Source organism: Sciurus carolinensis, chromosome 1 (assembly GCF_902686445.1).
Source record: "Sciurus carolinensis chromosome 1, mSciCar1.2, whole genome shotgun sequence".
NCBI lineage: Eukaryota > Metazoa > Chordata > Mammalia > Rodentia > Sciuridae > Sciurus > Sciurus carolinensis.
In genome coordinates, this window is record NC_062213.1 from 172,948,060 (window position 1) to 172,966,906 (window position 18,847).

The window sequence follows — 18,847 nt, forward strand, 5'->3', positions numbered from 1 at the left end:
TTCCCCACCTTCTGTAGACTTTTATTGGAACACTCCCACACCCATATTCACATGCAGGGAATGCTCAAGAGCCATCCAACAGACCTGAGACCAATGATCCAGATGTCATCAAGGAGCCGACACACCGGAAGCCAGGGCGTACCCTGAGGTGGAAAAACTCCCTCTTGTTGCTTTCAGTCAAGTACCTGTCCAAGGTGCCATCATCACAGGCAGCACTTTCCCTGGGTAAATTCTGTACCTAAAGGCCCTGTTATGGTTTAGATTAGGTGTCTCTCAAAAGCTCTTGGGTGAGACAATGCAAGAAGGTTAGGGTGAAAGATTGGACTAAGAGAACCTTGACCTAATCAGTGAATTAATCCCCTGATAGTGATTAACTGAGCGGTACCTGTAGGCAGGTAGATGTGATTGGAGGAGGTGGGTCCCTGGGGTATATAGTTCGTCCTTGTTGAGGAGAGCTCTCTCTCTGCTTCCTGTTGTCATGCTCCCCTCCTCCACACCCTTCCACCATGATGTTGTGCCTCACCTTGAGCCCCGAGGAATGGAGTTGGCCATCTAGGGACTGAGACCTCTGAAACCATGAGCCCCAACATAAACTTTTTCTCCTCTAATAGTTCTTGTCATGTCTTTTGGTCAGAGGGGCAAAAAAATTGACTAAAACAGACCCATAATAGGAAAAGAAACAGGACTACTCCCAAAAGCATTAAGAAATAAGTCACATATACTCTGGTGACCGCCAAAAGACTCAAACCTGAGAAACGGGACTGCTGGAAACCTTGATCTCTTCAAACTTACTAGTGACCTCCTTCTTCAAGTGGGTCTGAACAGGAAACACTGAACACCGTGCAGAAGGGAGCCAGCAATAACAGCAATGTGTCAGTCAATTTTCTGTTACTGTAACAAATACCTGAGTAATCAAGTTATTAAAGAGAAAAGATTTATTTGGGCTTATGGATTCAGAGGTTCCAGTCCATAGTCAGTTGACCCTGTTAGTTTAGGTTTATCATAAGGTAGCACATCATGGTGGGGAGTGCATGGTGGTACTCTGCTTCTGGCCAGGAAGTTAAAAAGGAAGAGGAAAGGGCAGGACTCCCACTATCCCCTTCAAGGGCACACCTCCTATGACCAGAAGACTTCTGCTAGGCCCCACCTCCTAAAGCTTCTGCCACATCCCAATTGTGCCAGGTTGAAGACTAAGCTTTCAACACATAAGCCTTTGGGGAGCATTCTAGATCCACACCATAGCACCACACAGTCACAAGACCTAGAAGGATCTTGCAATAACTCTCCACAGAAATGGAAATGAAGGAGAAGACATTTGTTATAAAATATGTTATGGTTTGGAGGTGAGGTGTCCCCCAAAAGCTCATGTGTGAGACAATGAAGGAAGGGTCAGAGGAGAAATGATTGCATTGTGAGAGTCTTAACCCAATCTGTGAATTAATCCCCTGATAGGGATTAACTGAAGTGGTAGGGTGTGGCTTTGGAGTATATGTATATTTTGCATCTGGAGATGGAGTCTCTCCCTGCTTCCTGATCACTATGAAAACCACTTCCCTCCACCACACTCTCCTGCCATGATGTTCAGCTTCACCTTGAGCCCCAAGGAATGGAGCAGCCTTCTATGGACTAGGACCTCTGAAACAGTGAGACCTCAAATAAACTTTTCCTCCTCTATAATTGTTCTGGTCAGATCTTTGAGTCACAGCAGGAAACAGCTGACTACAACAATATATGATCATGTATTCAGCTCTTCTGAATAAAAGCAAACATCTCCATGGGTATAGTTCACTAGGTAATCAGGAGGCTGGTAAGAACGATGCATCTAACCCTCTCACCAAATTAAATAGGATCCCAAAAGAGTGGAGGATACATAAAACAAAATTTGACAATCTAAGAGGTTGTGTATGTTTGAAAATGATCATATGAAATAATTTTTAACAAGTGATCTCAAAACTTCAGAGGTGCTGATCCTACTTTTTAAACACTGTTAAGTCTTTGAGGTTTAGGTAACTGGATTACACTAGTCTTAAAGCTACCCTCTTTGTAGTATATGCAAAAGAAGATTATGTGATTGCAGAAAAAAAAGAAGGAAGTGGCGGGGGGGGGGGGGGGGGGGGGGAGAGGAGGAGAAAGTAGGGCAGGCACGACAGGAAGACAATGAGCTTGCTCCTGAACTGGACCAGGCCATCTATGCCAGCAATGGAACATGGGAGATGTATGCTGCTCTCTGCGTATCGATTTCTTCTTGGAATTAGAATGCTGTCCTCCTAAGCTTGTTGTGGGGCTATAATTAAATAATAGATGTTGAATACTTGGCACATAGTAGGCATTCAAGAAATCCTGACTCTACTTTATTAATATCTGTACTTTACAAAATAGATACACTCAGAAGATTCCTTGCTTTACAAAAGAATTCACCACAGGGACCCTTTAAGCCTTCTGCCCTGCAAGTGCATTTTAAATGGGATTGGGTTTGCAGAAATCCATTTACACATGACTTTTCAAAAACGCAGCCAAGGCACTAATGAAGGCAGGCGGATCTCCAGCAAGAGCTCCCCGGGCACACTCTCTCAGTCTCAGATGCTGTCCAGCAGGATTCTCTGAAAGACTGGAGACTAAAAACATCTTCTCTGAAAATCCACAAAGACCCACTGGCTGCCCTCTGGGAAGTCTTTTTTCCATGCATATTTGGAAGGGCTGAGGTGTCTCCAGCTATGGGTCCAGGCTTATGAGGACAATAGCAATAGCAATTGCCTAACAACATTAGCTATCATTTATTGGAGCTTCCTACGTGAGAGGCACTGTGTTAATTCCCATCCATTACCAGCACAAGGCAACAGAAGTTAACATGTTTATAACCACAAGGGCTTGCAGATTAAAGAAGCTCCCATAATTCCTCGCAAAAATCTCATAGGGTATTATCTTTGTTATTGTTGCTTTTTTAGCTAGAAAATCTAAGGCACAGAGTAGGTAAGTCATTTGCTCAAGGTTGCCCAGCTGCAAATGATGGGTTATTTAGAACAGTTCTAGCTCTGAAGCCTACCTTATTACGGACCTGCTACTCTCCATCCTGTTTCCCCTCCCCACCAGCACCAGATCCAGCAGAGACAGGACTGCGTGGTGGAGGGTCCCTGCGGGAGGCGCTGCCCCTCCCTCTGCCCCCTCCCCGTCTCACTTAGCCCTCCACAAGCTGTTGTCAATTGCACTAAAGTATTTACAGCAACCAGCCGACCGCTGACACCTCTGCCCACGTGGGCTATAATTTGATGCTCAAGTTGTTAAACAGCCGCTTTCAAGCTCCAAGCTCTTCATACATGAGTGTCTCCCCCAAGAGCCAGGCTGGCTGTCTCTCCACTGCTCCTGATGCCTGTGTGCCTCTCCTGCTGGTCGCAGGCATGTACGCATGTGTACGTGCTAAGTACACCACCACCACAGAGCTGCCACACACACAGTCACTACCATAAAACAACCCCTGTTCTCTGTCCACTCTCACCGAAGCACAGGCGTCACACAGCGTATATAACCTATCACAGACCCCACCCTCGCCCCTTCATACACCTGTCATCAACAACACACAGAAGACACCAAAAAGAGAATGGCAGAGAATACCCCGTGTAAAGCAGTATTCACAGGAAGTGACAGCTAGTAATGCCCATCCCAAATACCCCCTCGGAAATAACTCTCCTCTACATAATAATTTATTGGAAAATTACTCACATGCTCAACTCAATGTGAGTAACCAGATAAATACTCTACTTATTTTTTCATGGACTTGAGTTAAGTGTAGCTGTCACTTGGATGTGATTCTATCCGTACGTGCTTCTATGCTGCTGCATTTACTTAAACCCCTGACTGAAATCTAAGTGGCAGGGCCCGTGTATGTCTGGGGGTGGGGTTAAGGGTATACATGTCCTCTGTGCAGAGTGAACCCAGCATTGACTCTGTTGCCAGTCCTCTCCCCAGAGTCTTTTCAGAGTCAGGCTGCCCACCGCATAACAATTCAAGAGCAAAGGCATCCCTCCATCCCAGAAACCATATCCCATACCACCCCATTAATGTAACAATGGTGTAGGGGAAATTCGGAAAGAGAAGAGGGAGTAAAGGATAAAGGAGGGCAAAGAGCAGGGATAAGGGCCATACAGTCCACCTACCCAGGAGAGAACAGACTCAGGGACAGGTACTCACTCCTCTGTAGTCACAGAGTGGGGATGGCTTGGAGCATTGGACGCTTACCTGTTGAGAGTCTGGAGAGGATGCATACTTCCAGCCCTCCTGGGGCCCTCCTGTCTTCACAGACCAGGAATCAGCCTTAGCCCCTTCTGGAGGTGCTGGGGGAAGTGGGCCTGGAAGGCTCCCTGGGGTGCAGGGAACAGAATGAGCCTAGTCAACAAGAAGCCCTGCAGAGCAGCCTTCCTATGGAGGTTTGGACCTGCTGCAAACAAAGAGATTGAGAGTAGGCCAAGAGGCCAGAAAGATAACCTGTAAAGAAAGGTGAGAATAACAAGGGAAGGGTGGATGGGAAGACTTAGAGGGATGCATGGGATGACTGAGGCCCCAGGTGGCCCAGGGCTGCCACAGATAGAGCTGTCAGTGAAAAGACTCTGGACTGGGGTGGAGATCGGGTCTCTCCGCAACTTTAGCAAATCCCTAATGGAAAGGTCCTGCCTTGTACCCCTCTAAATGACTCCTCCAGTCCTTAAGGAAATGCCCCTGGGTCCTAGACAGGCAGAGCAAGGAAAAGGCTGGGTATAACTTCCCAGAAAACTCAAACAAAGTACCTGACTAGAGGTTCTAGAACACTAGGAAGTCAAAGGGAGAGGATAAAAAGCAAAACTGAGAGTGGTAATGGGAGCAGGCACCTGGACCCAGATTCAGAGAACCTGAGTTCAAGTGCAAATATTCCTATTGCTGATGCAAAACTGCAGCAGCCACAGAGCTTCACCACATTTTATCTGTAAAGTAGTTAGCTGCAAGTGCCCATCTCAAGACACCAGATGAGACAATGGGGTAGAAAGCCTTTTTGGTGATGACCGAGCCTCCTTGTTGATCAAGACTGTCAGTGGGGAGAAATCATAAGCACAGGGTGGAAAGAACAGTGAGCAGTTACCTACCAACATGGAGATCTTACTATCATTACAACACGTGTGTGCTCATGTGTCCTGTCTCATTCTACACAGGATCTGAGTTGGTTGAGAGGGAAAGACCACTGACAGGCAGATGAATGAACAGAAGAATGAGGACAAAGGAAACAAGAGGACAAGAGACCTCCAGGGCAGCAAAGTCATTAATTTTGACCTTGTTCAATTTGACATTCAATGAGCACCTACTATGTGTTTGGTACTGTTGGGTTTAATTATAGTTAGGATCAGTGAATGTAAACTTTACCCAGGACAAAGCAATGGCAAAAGTGAGTGTATTCCTTTGCCTTCTGCATATGCTCCTGGAAGCCTTTTCTATGCACTAATGTCCCATTCCAAAAGAAGGAGTGTTCCCAATGGGATCTGGTAAAGAGAGAGAGGGGCATATACAAGAGTGTTGGTCCATGGGGCAGGCTACCATCTGGTGATCACATGGCCTACTGGGAGCCAAGACTGCTCTGAGTGACCTCTCTGCAGGGAATGGGATGTGGGGATAGGTGAAGGAATAAAAGAGAGGACAGGGTACTTGGTTGTAGGAGACATTCAGTTCAGATTGGAGCACAGACCTCTCTGTGCCTCCAGTTGGACTTACTGAACTAGGAATAAAGGAATATTTCTGTTTTCCTCTGTCCCTTTCCAAGATAATAGCATGATGTCCTTTGTGTTGTTCACCAAAGCTGGGCATAGTCACTCAGATGGATCTTTAGATACTGAATGAAACAGAAGAGTCCAGAAAACTTTGCATGCTACTCAAGACTATATACTCATACAGCCCCATTCCTCTTTCTTCCTGCACACCCAGCCAGAATATATTTCCCAGTCTCCCCTGGAGTCAGGAAGAGCATGACTATGATTGTGTTCTGGCCAAGGAATGTGGTCAGAAGTGATGCCTGCCACCTGCAGACCTGGCCTTTAAAAACATCCCCTCCAGAATCCTCTACTATATTCCTTTCTCCCCAGCCCCTCTCTCTCCTTCCTTCCTCTCTAGCCCTGCAGCCCCCACCCCTCAGCTAACTGAGTTTAGAAGACTCAATAGAAGATGTGAGGGGCCTAGGGGACCCATGGATAGAATTTGCTGGCTGAGAGCTCCATTAATTTGAATGGGGAACAATTTTTTTATCTTTATTTTCACAAAACCCTAAATGAAAATTCAGCATTTTATTCAATTATAAAGAGAAGTAACAAACCACAACAGCATTCCTGGCACCAATGATTTTGCCATTCATAAAAATTGTAGGCATTTACTATGTAGCAAGCTAAATTGTTATGAAAATATCAAAAGCTCAATTAGGTTGTATGAACTTTGAAATTGCACTGTTAATCCCATGCTATATTTTATTTAACTTGTCTTATTATTATCATTATTGTTATATCTGAAATTATTCAATTATTTTATCACAAGTATAATTTCACAAAAATTTCTTTAATATTTTTGGTACTTGAACCTCATTTGGTCTCTTCTGTTAGTACTGTGAATTTGATTTCAAGAATTTAGAAATCTTTATTCTTACAGTGAGAAGAAACTTAACTGGACTGCCCAACAGGTTCCAAGGCACCAAAAAAGAAAAAAATCAGAACTCCTTCACAAAATAATGGTGCCCCTAGATGGAAGGCCTATGGGCCGGTGCATGGCTGCCTGGGACAAAGTACCTCCCACTATCACCATCACTGAGCCAATATCTGGATTATGAGATGAGTGGAAAATAATCTTTATTTGTTCAATGACTGAGACCTTGAGAACCATTATAATAGAGATCTGCAAGGCATGGAGAGTGCAGGACAGTCCTCTCAGCTTAAGCTAACTTTAGACTCACTCTTAGCTCTCCTAAATGGCCTGCCTCATAGGGTGGAATGTCTTAGATGCACTCCCCTTTCACTCAACCTTCTACCATTCCAATTTATCCCAACCTTCAAGGCACAACTCAAATTCCACTTCCTCCAGGAAGTCTCCTGTGCCTCCTCCCCACTCACAAAACTTACTATCCCCAACCCTAAGCACCGAGAACTGTTAGCATAATACTCTGAGCCTCCCCAGGGAAAGAACTTGGTTAAATTCCCTATCTGTCCCCCAGCCTACACTCACCCCTACAGTGGGCCTTGTCCTGGGATGCCCAGACTTAGTAGGGCCAGTAAATGTTTGTTCATGGGAGGCGAGTGGGTGGCTGAGAAACTGTCTATTTGATTCAGCTCTGTCCTTTGACACCCTGGCCCAGGTCCACACAGAATATGTATGTTTAAGGAAAATGTATGATTCAAGTGGAAAAAAAATATACCAGTGCTTTCCCACACTGGGGCCTCAATTTCCCTTCCCTGAAACTATTTCTGACCAGTCTGGATTTCAGACTAATATATATTGTCCTCTAGGTCTCTGTACAGCAGTCTCTCCTTATCCTCTGTTTTGCTTTCCACAGTGTCAGTTACCAGTAGTCAACCTCGGTCCAAAAATATTAAATGGAAAGTTCCAGAAATAAACCATTCATAAGTTTTAAATAGCTTTTATTACAGTATATTGTTCTAATTATTCTATTTTATTATTAATTTATTGTTGTTACACTCTTACTATGCCTAGTTTATAAATTAAATTTCGCCACAAGTATGTATCGATAGGAAGAAACAGTATATATAGGATCTGGTACTACCCAAGGTTTCATGCATTCATTGGGGGTGTTGAAACCTACCCCTGTGGATAAGCAGTGGAGAGAACCACTGTGGTTTTGGTAGCCAAACCACACTACAAGTCAGGAAGGAGTTAAAAATAAGATGGGTCCTCTCCAGCCAGGGTGAATGATACCTCCTCCAGGGTCCCAAGGCTGAGTCAGCCTCTTTGTCCCACACCCTTCAAAGCCACGCCCTCTGCCCACCCCCTTTCTTCTTTTCCTGCTCCACCCCTCCCCCAGCAGGCACTTGGAGCCCCCCGCCCTTGGGTAGGAGCTCTCATCCTCTCCTGGAAGCTCTGGAGAGCCCAGGCCTGCTCCACAGACAGCTGCTGCACCAGGGGCATGAGGACGGCAAGCAGGCAGCTCTCTGGCCTGCTCCTTCACAGTGCCACTCCACCAAGCTCCTTTTGTCTCCAGGATGAAGATGCACCCAGTTTGAATAAAGGCCCCCCTCTCTCCCCTCAGGTTATCATGCAACACTGGGGCTCAGGGTCTCTAGTCCCCACCCTGGATGCTGCTGTTCCCACTCCCTCCTCCCCACCACACAAAGAACCAGAAATCATTATTGTTCTATGGAGGATCATACTTCTGAATAACATTAACTCCGCTCACCTTCAGGCAATGCAATACTCCTTTGGAGGCCTTGCACTGTGTGGTGGGTACAGAGTGATGTATCAGATTCAGCTCCTGCCCTCAGGAGCTCCCAGTCTAATGAAGGAGGTGGAGCAATAAGCAAAAAAAATAATACCTCACAATTTTTTTTTTTAAAGCAGGAAAAGTTGCCCAGTATGGTGATGCACACCTGTAATCCCAGCAACTCTGGAGGTTTAGGCAGGAGGACTGCATGTTCAAGGCCAGTCTCAGCAATTTGGGGAGACCCTCAGCAACTTAGGGAGACAGTCTCAAAATGAAAAAAAAAAAAATTAAAAGGTCTAGGGGCATATCTCAGTGACCCAGCACCCCTAGGTTCAATCCCCAATACCAGGGTCGGGGGAAGAGTTCTGGGGACAAGAGCTAACTCCAGGCTTGGGGACAAGGGTGGCAAAAAAGGTTGGGAGGAGGTGACACCTAAGCAGAAAGGAGGAAAAGGAACAATCAGACCATTAACCATTGAATCATTGGCTCTTAGGCTCACTAAAAGCTAGACCCACAGGCTCCTAGAATCATTCTTTAATCAACAACCATTTGTTGTGCCAGATGCCATGCTAGGTAAAGAGGTCTCAGAACTGAAGGTATCTCATATCCCAAAGTTGTCCTGGCTTCCACACCCTACTCCTGAGGGAAAAGCTGTCCATTCTAACTCCAAGGCCCCAGGCGGAGGAAAAGGGGACTAAAGATGTCCTGGGTGCCAGAATGAAGGCTGAATCCTTCCTCACTGTGTTGAAAGAGGGCTGCGAGAGCTCACTGGGGTGGGCCTGGCACTCTGAGAGGGGATTGTGGCTCCCTATGGATTCAGGGGCTGGTGATCCCAATGGTCAGAACTCTGTTCCAGAAGTCAGACAGGATAGAGTTTGGAGTGATGGCCTTTTCCCATGAGAGATTTCAGCTCACCAGAGTTGGGGAGGGCATCCTGCACCCTTCAGCTATTCTCTCTCAAAGCCCAAGGTATTCTTCCTTCAGCGCCTAATCATAGCTTTAATTAGATATGCATTTGTGAACTTCTTTCTCTCCTCCACTAGACTGACACCATACTAAGGACATGTTTGTTCATAAAACTTGTATCCTAAGCTTAGGGAAGAGAACTAAAAAGACTGTGGAATGAATTGGGACTGATGGGTGGCTATGGAAGGACATCCCAGCAGACCAGGGCAGCCTGGCAATGAGCTCATTTCATTTTAAAGAGGAAACTGAACCCAAGAAAGGAAAGAGTGGCACAAAACTAGAGCTGCCCACCTCTATGGAGAAGGCAGGGGTGTGGCAAGACTGGCAGCAGGGGCAGAAACAGACAGAGAAGGGCACTCACAGTGCTGGTCCCCAAGATGCATCTCCTGAAGAGAATTAGTTCCCTTGAGATCCCCCAGGGGACAAACCCCACCCATCCCCCAACGCCCCACATGCTCTTCTTGAGATTTTAAACTCCTTTGTCCCAGGGTGTACCTGGCCATGGCAGCCTTCTCTCTGGCCAAAACTGCCTGAAAGGGCCCAGGGGAGAGGAGTGGAGCAGTTTGGAGATAGAGTGGTGCAGCCTTGCTTGGGTGCTCAACCCACAGGACAGTTTTACCACCTAAACTGAGCAAGGCAAGCCTTGAGAATCAGCGCACCGAACAGTTCAGGTAGTCCCACCACATCCCATTTAGTCCTGGATCTGCCCTGGTCAAGTCAGGGTCATCCCTGTTAGCATGGGGTCAGGCCCACTCGGAGCGGGGTCACCCTTGTTGGCCAGAGGTCATCCCTTTTTAGCACCAGTTCTCCTCTTTGGAGCAAGGTCGCCCCGGCTTGCAGAGTCAGCCTCTAATGGAGGATCAACCTGGCATGGGGCGGGGTCGCCTGGGTTAGCACAGGGTCATCTCTATTAGCTTAGGCTAAATCCTGTTCCTCGAAGAGTAAGCGCCTGGGACTTTGGGACCAGCGGCGCCCCCAGGTGGCTGGGCCCGGCTGACGCTCAGGATCCAGTGCCCGGGAGGGCTTCAGGAACCTCGTCCTGAGCTTTCCACCCTCGCTTCTCTCACACTTGGGCGGGGAACCTCGCCCACTCGACCCGAGCCTCGCCCTTCAGGAACTGCATCTGCTTCCGAATATTCTTTGCACGCATCTTTGGAACTCCTTCTGCTCACAGAATGCAATTTACTGCGTGAGCGCATCTGAGACCGAGAATCCGAGATGTAGGCGGAGAGACTTGTCACAGGCAAAATCCAGCCGAGCTCCAGGGGAAGCTACAGAGAGGGCGCTTTGCTCTCTTTGGCCCCTCCCGACTCCCCGAGGTCCCAGCGCCAACACCCTTCTGCCGACTTGCCTCTAAGAGCGCCATCCACCCAAAATCTAAAATTCTCAGGTTTGCTCCCAACGGGGACCTCTGGGGCCACGGTCACTTTCTCAGGCTTTGGAAAGGCTCCTTCTCCTCGCCCTCCTTGCTCAGATTCCAACTCCCATGAGATGTTCAGTCTTTCTGCACACCCCAATATTCTTGTCGTGGCAGGGCTTCCGGAAAGAAGGGCCACAAGGAACTGAAGTAAAAGGGTGTGAGAGTAAAGGCACCCTTGGGCTTTTCATGCCACCCTATCCTAGAGCCATTGTAGTCACAATTGTTAGGGCTGAGAGCTCTGCCAGATGGGAGGTGTCCACTCACCTTCAGACTCCGAATGTCCCTCCTCCACAAAGGAGGCAGAACTGGGCATCAAGACCTGACTACCCTTTTAGGACCCTGCCAGCAGAGGAGAAAGTCCAGGGTCCTACGTGGAAGACCCTCAGATCCAAAAAGGAAGGGAGCCACACATCCCAGCAGGTATGGGAGTAGGAGCCCCAGGAAATGGTCTGTAAGAGTCCAACACAGTCCCATTCAGCACTCTCAGGAGAGAAAGAACTGGGCTGGAGAAAAAGTTCTTCAGCAGAGGGGTGGCAGGGAGGCCAGGGCCTGAAATGAGTCCAGGCTAACTTATTTCTCTGAACTCCAAAGAGGAGGGGAAGTACTAGCCCAAGGTCACAATCAGCATTCTGGGGAGACTCAGGAATCTCTTTTCCTCTTTCTCTATCCCCAATATTAGAGATTCATCTTCACAATAGGTGCTAGGGTGAAGACCAGGAGGAGGGAGAAAGAGAAACCAAAGCCTGGCAACTTCCAGGGATGAGTATAAGTCAAAATCCTTAATACTGAGTTTGTGTACACACACATACACACACACTTGTCTACACCCACACATACACACCCCAACACTCCCTCCCCTCCAGTTCTGAACCTCTACCAGAACATCCCACCCAGGAAGGAATGGCTCCAGCTAGGGCTACCTAGGGCCTGCACCAGATTTTATCCCTTTAGTCTCCACTTTGTGAAAGGCCTGGAGTTGGGTGAGCACAGGAAATAAGGTGGTTGGTGGAAAGATTCTCAATCAGTCTTGCAGAGATGATTTACTGACAAGTAATGACTACATCCCCTATCCCTTCCTTGCCTCCAAGCAGAATGCCGGTGCCAGAACTTTCATGCTGCCTGGGGTTGGGGGACAGACTTGGCCACCTCCCTAACTCCCACCTCTATCCCCAAAGCAGGCCGAGAGAAGTGGCAGATGCTCTTGCTAGTCTACGCACCTCCCTTCTGCCAGCAGCACCTCACTCATCTCAATACAATCTAATTCATGTCTTGAATTACCTGGATAATTGTCTGCTGTATATATAGCACCTTGATCTCACTTTTCCTACCATCCTGCCTCTGGGAAGGAAGGGAGATTCATAAAGCATCCACAGCCCAGTGACACTTAGGAGTTCCCCAGAATTGAAGGGGAAATGCTGGTTTCTAAGTTTCCTCAAAATAACTGGATATGTGCATTAACTACCTATGCTGGTGCATAGAGGCTATAGGATTCAACCATATGCCCCAGATCCCACTGAGCGACTTTGGGCAAACTCCACCCCTCACCCATCTCTGGTCCTGTTTCTCCATCCATACAACGTTAACCTTGGCTACCCTGCAAGCTCTGGTGTTGCAGACTCTACAGTCTGCACCCGCACCTTTGACGGAAAAGAAAGTTTCCTTGAAGTGGGCTCCAAAGCCACCTCGGAACTGCTAGCCAAGTTCCTTTGTGCAGCCTGGAGGGGAGAGAGCTAGCAGCACCAGGCCAGAGAGCAGGCAGGGGCCAGACAATGGAGTCTCTTGGATAATTTGAAACAATCTGAATTCTGAACCCAGGCAGGTTCATGGGGTGGACATGATGGGAAAGAAAGGAAGCAGGAGCCTGGGGAAGGCAGTGAGCCTGCTCCCCTGCCAGTCATGTCACTGCACTCCTCAGCAGCTTTGCTTCATGCTCCATGTTCCCAGTCTTGTCTACAGTGGGGAGAGGGGGAAACAGGTCCCAGTTTTTGCTAAAAAGTAAGAGACCAGAAACTCAGGTCCCTTCCTTTTCACTCATGAAGGGATCCATTCCTAATTCTTCCACTCCAATCCTCTCCACCCACATCTTCCCAGCCTCTGCCAGAGCCACCCAAGGAGACTGGCCACACTCACAGACTCACACAGATACAGTCACAAATACACATGCTAGCACACACATAATCACTTTATGAATATTTGCCCCTAGGGGCTGGAGATGTAGTTCAGTGGTAGAGGGCTTGCTTAGCATGCACAAGCCCTGGGTTCAATCACCAACATTACAAAATAAAATAAATATAAATACAAATATTCACTTCTAAGCACACTTGCCAGAGCACACCTATCCCCTCTGGCACACACAAACATAAACACAGTCACAGACCCCAAATACCAAAAAGCACATACACACTTAAAGGCTGTGATATCATCATAAAGTGGAAATCTACAACCTTAACCCTTAAAGCACCAAACATGCTTTTTTACTTCAAATATGGTGATAATCACTTGTTTTGCCTTCATTTCAGTTCTCAAGTTCCCAATTAGACTGCTTTCAATGATAGGAGGCAGATGTTCACCGCTGTACTCCAGGACACAATAGGTGAGCAATAAGTAAGGGAGGAAAGGAGGGAGGGAGGAAGGAAAGGAGGAAGGAAGGAAGGAAGGAAGGAAGGAAGGAAGGAAGGAAGGAAGGGAGGGAGGGAGGGAGGGAGGGAGGGAGGAAGGGAGGAAGGAAGGAAGAGAGGGAGGGAGGAAGGAAGGAAGGAAGGAAGGGAGGGAGGGAGGAGGAAGGGAGGGAGGAAGGAAGGAAGAGAGGGAGGGAGGAAGGAAGGAAGGAAGGAAGGAAGGAAGGAAGGAAGGAAGGAGGAAGGAAGGAAGGAAGGAAGGAAGGAAGGAAGGAAGGAGGAAGGAAGGAAGGAAGGAAGGAAGGAGGAAGGAAGGAAGGAAGGAAGGAAGGAAGGAAGGAAGGAAGGAAGGAAGGAAGGAAGGAAAAGAGGGTTGAGCCAGACAGGAAAGAGATCTCCATACTTGGGTGAATTAAATCACCTGTGTTTGTCAGTTCACCCCAGTTGATCCTTATCAGCTAACTTCTCAGGAAAAGTGCTCCTGATTCTGATCCCATGCTTTTCAGATAGCAGAGGGTCATGAGACCGAGGTGCGGGATGCTCAGAGAGGCCGCCTAGCCAGAGGAACCCGGAAACGGCTTTGCAGTCGGACTGCCCTTGCATTGCACACGTAAGACCCGTGGGTTTGTAAATGCACACTTGGAATGACCCTCAAACCTCCTCCCTGTCACAAAGACAGGCTGGGTGGGGCAGCTGGAACATGGTAAACCCCACGCAAAATCGACCCCACCAGCGTCTCGGGCCCTTGGCTCCTCTCCATAGCTCGGCAACTGACCGGCTGCGTCACCTCGGCCTGGTCTTTTCCGTGCGAAAAGTGAAACATGGAGCCCTCTGGTCCTTAGGACCCTCAAGTTCCCGCTGTCTGTGTTCTAGGCTAATTTAAGTGACAGCTTCACTAATTGCTGTCATAGATTGGAATGACCTAGTCAAAGTGAGAAAGTGAGACCTATCCCCCAAAAGACTGGAACATTTGCATACGACAAGTAGTTGAGACCGGAACCGCAGGGGGCCCAGGAGAAAAAGTAGCCGGGAGGGAAGTTCTGGAGGGAAGCTCCGACTAGGGTGAGGGTGGAGAGAGGTGAACTCCCCACCCCCAGCCCCTATCCAGCACATCTACATCTGATCCGAATGGAACAACTAAACTCTGGAGTTCTTACAGCATCAACACCTGCTGGGGTGGAGAGCCGGATGGGACGAAAAAAGAATATTTTCTGTATGCGATGGCGAGTTAACTTGAACAATAAAGTCCATTCCTGTACCCTCAGCGCTCCCCTCTCACACTGCCACATACATCTGACCGTGTTGACACAGATAACTTGAAATACACTTTTCAGGTCTGCAATGATTTTTAGAAATCGAAGAGACGAATTTAAATTTTTTGTTGCTCCAATAATTGTCTTTCCAGTCCTAAGATCCGTAAACCCTAATTCCAAAGAAACTTCTGCCTGAAAGAGAAAAATGCCCCAGACGTAAAACTAGCCTCGGACAATTTTCATACTTCTAGGGAAACTGAGCACAGACCTCCAAGGTGCCGGCTTCGGGTGGTGAACCGCATAGGAGTCCAGTAGCGGTGACTTGATCGCATCCTCCCGAGGCGCGCGCTCGTGCGGAATTTGACACGCACTGCTTGGGAGCCGTGTGTCTAGGAATAACTGGGCGGGAGTAGAGGGGTGGTAAAGACTAGGAACTTATCGATTCCCTCTGATGATGAAATGTCCGCGAGGCGGCTAGCGAGCCTGGAGGAAGATAGCTGGCGGAGACCCTTGCTGCATGGAGAAACGCAAACTGGTTACTGCGAGCGATTTCCTCTGGGAGTCCGCTTGCAGCGAAAACACAACGCTCCACAGGGACCCCGCACTCAAAACTGGGGACCCAGCCAGGGTCGGAAACAACCTTCAGAGTGTCGGCCCTGAATCAAGAAGCGGGGCGCACCGGAGGAAACAGCCTTCTTTCCCCAGCAAACCAAAGCCTCCCAGTCCCGGGAGCGACCGCAGCTTCAGGCTTCAGCGCTTGCTCCGCTAGGGAAGGAGGCGGTGCCGGCTGGGATCAGCACTACGCCGCGCCCACTAGCCCGGGAAAATTTCTGTTCTCAAAGCCACAACTGGGACCCTCTGTCTTTTCTACAGATCTCTCCTTTGGTACCATACGTCTCTACACAGACCTTTAAAAAGCAGAATAATTCTTTCCCCGCAAATCTAACCAACTGTTTACTCTCAAATACCCTGACAGACCACAGACTTGGGAGGCTGAATTGTCCTGTCCGATCACTGCCCACCTTTAGTTTTCTTTCAGCGTGTCCCTGGAAACCTCATAACTCCAGCCTCAGGGACTAATGGAAGCTGGGTCTCGTCATCTTGGCTGGCCATCCTAGACCCAGCTACACAACCTTTTAAATCATGTCTAGGAATAATTTAGGCGCAAACCCAAACTCGCCTCTCTTCTCTTCAACCGGGAGCGCAGGGTTCGAAGTAAACTCCGAATTCGGTCCGTAAAGACCGCAGGCGAGCTGCCTCCTCCCACCTCTCACTAAGCAGGAAACCTTACAAGGCACACTCCACACTCAAAATCTTTTCTCCCTTTCTCTTGCAGGGTCCCTCGTTTAAACAGTGTCGGCGCCTTTATTCGCCTGACTCTGCGCGCAGGAAAACCCGCCTGGTCGGTCATTGTCTGGTCTGCCACCGCCCCCGCCCCCGCCCCAATCAGTGTCACAAAACGCCCCTTTCAACAGATTCCAAACCCTCTTCACCCGGGCGCACCGAGCCTTCAACTTCATTAAGTGAGCGCTAAGGCGGCGCGGGAGGAGGCGAAGTTTAAATAAACCCGAGCGGAGAGGGAGGAGGGGTGGGCCTGGGGAGGGCTGCTAGTTGAAGGGGGTAGATAGGAGTGTTTTTGAAAAGGGGAAAAAAGTCATCAGGGAAAAGCGCTTTGTAACCACGAAGACGCACCCGCTGTGGCGAGAACAAATTGGAAATGGAGGGGAAGTGTCCGCTCCCCCCGCCCCAACTCCGGCTCCTGGGTGGTCTGGGGAGACCCTGGAGAAAGGGTGGGGGGAAGATGGGGAGGAATAGGCGGTGAAAAGATTTAACCGCTTTAATTGGGCTGCAAGAGAGAAGTGCGGGGAGGCTAGCGGATGGGCCTCGATCACCCAAGCCAAATACTCTTCGATAAAATAGAAATGTTAGCCCTTAGCGGCGACTGAAAAACGTATGTCAAAGTTGGAGAATCAAGGTTGTTCTTCACTACCACAGAAAGTAAGTCTGCAAGATGGGGGAAATCCTGCCCGGAAAGACCCCCGCCCCCTCCCGTGGCCTCGGGCCTCTCGGCGCCGGATGAAAAGGAATGAAATTGAACGAAATTGAACGAAATGAAGTGAAATTGACCAGTGAAATTCGCCAATTTTCTTCCCCTTTAAACTTCCCGCTCTCAGCAGCACTCACTGAACCCTAGGCGGATTTCTTATCTTTTTTTTTTTTTTTTTCTCACCTCCGAGAGATGAAGGTGTGCCCTGGATATTTTCTTATGATTGTCACCAATTGTTGAGGCCTGTGGACGATAGAACCTCACCTGCCTCCACCCAGGCAAGGAGGGAACCCACTGGAGCTGTTCCCTAAAGGGATGGCCTATTTCTCCTCCAGGAGGCTGAGCTCCTAAGTGAGACATCACCCACCTTATGCAGTCACAGATTGAAAGGGAGTCACCAACTAAGCCCCTCCAGTCTGGAAGGAGGGAAAAGTCTGGAGGATTCTACCATACAAATCCTGCAATTCAGACAACACAAAGTGGTCCAGAATTCCAAATACCTTCCCTTTTCCCTGCCTTCAGCATTTGCAGCCTCCTGGGCTCTCTCAGTAATTCTCTTGTGGGTAGTTTTCATGGCCAGTTGGGCATTGGTTTCTGTGTGCGGCCCCCCAACCCTCAACCATAATTTTATCTGACCCAGGCTTGACCTTTATGACCCTCTAGAAAAAGAGGGTCTGAGTCCTGGGTCTGGGGCCCCAAAAGTCCTAGGAGTCCCTCATGCATCTCACTCCTCCAATTCCTATATTTCTACCTTTTCCTGATACTACCCTCCAAACACAGAGACACCAAGCAATAGGTTCAAAAAAAAAAAAAAAAAAGAGATTCCCCCCACTACCTTTCCCACACACACATATGCACATATGCTGGTGCACACACACACACACACACACACACACTTGACAAAGACACATCAAGAATCTGCTGCTTCTCCTGTAAACAGCAGTTACGGAAATGTTTTATCCATCTATCCACCATCAGATATGAATTCTGCCTGACTTAATTTTCTCTTTTCTAGAGAGGAAAAACCAACTGATAAGTCTTTTATTTAAAGCCCCAAATTAATATCTGGGCATGACCTATTCATGATCAATGAGATCACATAGCTGCAAAGGGCTTTATTGAGAGCAAACACATGTAGAGGACATGCATGCACGCACATACAGTCACATTTACCCTTCCTCCAGTGAAAAGAAACGAAAACAAACTCAGAGCAATGGAAGTCAACAAAACAGCCAGAAACAATTATCCTAGTATTAGCAGACATTTCCCAGTTTTTACCATTGAACCTAAGCTTATTTACCTGGACCATTTGATAAAATGGTGGAAAGGTGACCCACTGCATCCAACTCCCCCTATCATCACCACTACTGCCTTAGACTCTCAGCAAGAATGAGAGAGGGTACTGCCTCACCTCTGGCAGAGGAATTGCATGTACCATATATACCTACCTACAGATTTGTCTCTCCTCCCTTAGTGAAGAGGATGAGAGACTTAGGAATCCCAACACTTCCCGAGCTCTGATGTTCTCCCCACCCTCATCCTGATTCACACCCCATTCTGATTCTAAAGCAGCCTCTGTCCTCTAATATGTTCTTCCTTCCTACTATTGCCAGCTGCTGGGATCCTAGCTGAAGAAGCCTTCATACTTCTCTCTGTCCACACCCTCAAGTTCTCTGTATCTGGATCTCTGACCCTGTTTTCTTCTTTCTCTGTCACTTGTCTCCTAACCCTTGCCCTCAAAATGTGTCTGTTTTTTTGTGAAGGCTGAACTGTCACTCCGTGTATTTCCATATTTCTTCTCTCTTATGATCTCAGTAGAGCACACAGAGAAAAAAAGCTCAACTATCTCTGCTTCTCCCAAAGCATCACCTTACCCAAAACCCTTGCAAATGTGACGATGAGGCTTGCCAAGCACAGGTAGAGCTAAGGGCTCAGTAGGTTATGGGAGACTCCATTCAGATCAATGGATTTGCACTAAGGGAGTAGCTTCCAGCTATGAGCATGGCTGGGTGAACCAGGAATTTTGCCCTAGCAGAGAGACCCCATTAACTCTCCTTTATCATCATACACCTCTAGCCCTCTTAGATGGGAAGAGTGAGGTTTCAGTCCCGA